A 1,494-nucleotide genomic window follows, 5' to 3' on the forward strand; every position below is an offset into this window, starting at 1 on the left:
CTTGCTATAGAGTAGGATATAGGTTTATCTAGATTGTTACTCTAGCTTGCTATAGAGTAGGATATAGGTTTATCTAGATTGTTACTCTAGCTTGCTATAGAGTAGGATATAGGTTTATCTAGATTGTTACTCTAGCTTGCTATAGAGTAGGATATAGGTTTATCTAGATTGTTACTCTAGCTTGCTATAGAGTAGGATATAGGTTTATATAGATTGTAACTCTAGCTTGCTATAGAGTATGATATAGGTTTATCTAGATTGTTACTCTAGCTTGCTATAGAGTAGGATATAGGTTTATCTAGATTGTTACTCTAGCTTGCAATAGAGTATGATATAGGTTTATCTAGATTGTTACTCTAGCTTGCTATAGTGTAGGATATAGGTTTATATAGATTGTTACTCTAGCTTGCAATAGAGTAGGATATAGGTTTATATAGATTGTTACTCTAGCTTGCTATAGAGTAGGATATAGGTTTATATAGATTGTTACTCTAGCTTGCAATAGAGTATGATATAGGTTTATCTAGATTGTTACTCTAGCTTGCTATAGTGTAGGATTTAGGATTATCTAGATTGTTACTCCAGCTTGCTATAGAGTATGATATAAGTTTATCTAGATTGTTACTCTAGCTTGTTATAGAGTAGGATATAGGTTTATCTAGATTGTAACTCTAGCTTGTTATAGAGTATGATATAAGTTTATCTAGATTGTTACTCTAGCTTGCTATAGGGTATGATATAGGTTTATCTAGATTGTTACTCTAGCTTGCTATAGAGTATGATATAGGTTTATCTAGATTGTTTCTCTAGCTTGCTGTAGGATAGGATATAGGTTTATCTAGATTGTTACTCTAGCTTGCTATAGAGTATGATATAGGTTTATCTAGATTGTTACTCTAGCTTGCTATAGAGTATGATATAGGTTTATCTAGATTGTTACTCTAGCTTGCTATAGAGTATGATATAGGTTTATCTAGATTGTTTCTCTAGCTTGCTGTAGGATAGGATATAGGTTTATCTAGATTGTTACTCTAGCTTGCTATAGAGTATGATATAGGTTTATCTAGATTGTTACTCTAGCTTGCTATAGAGTAGGATATAGGTTTATCTAGATTGTTACTCTAGCTTGCTATAGAGTAGGATATAGGTTTATCTAGATTGTTACTCTAGCTTGCTATAGAGTAGGATATAGGTTTATCTAGATTGTTACTCTAGCTTGCTATAGAGTAGGATATAGGTTTATCTAGATTGTAACTCTAGCTTGCTATAGAGTATGATATAGGTTTATTTAGATTGTTACTCTAGCTTGCTATAGAGTAGGATATAGGTTTATCTAGATTGTTACTCTAGCTTGCAATAGAGTATGATATAGGTTTATCTAGATTGTTACTCTAGCTTGCTATAGTGTAGGATATAGGTTTATATAGATTGTTACTCTAGCTTGCAATAGAGTAGGATATAGGTTTATATAGATTGTTACTCTAGCTTGCTATA

The sequence above is a fragment of the Lottia gigantea genome, assembly GCF_000327385.1.
Source record: "Lottia gigantea unplaced genomic scaffold LOTGIsca_299, whole genome shotgun sequence".
NCBI lineage: Eukaryota > Metazoa > Mollusca > Gastropoda > Lottiidae > Lottia > Lottia gigantea.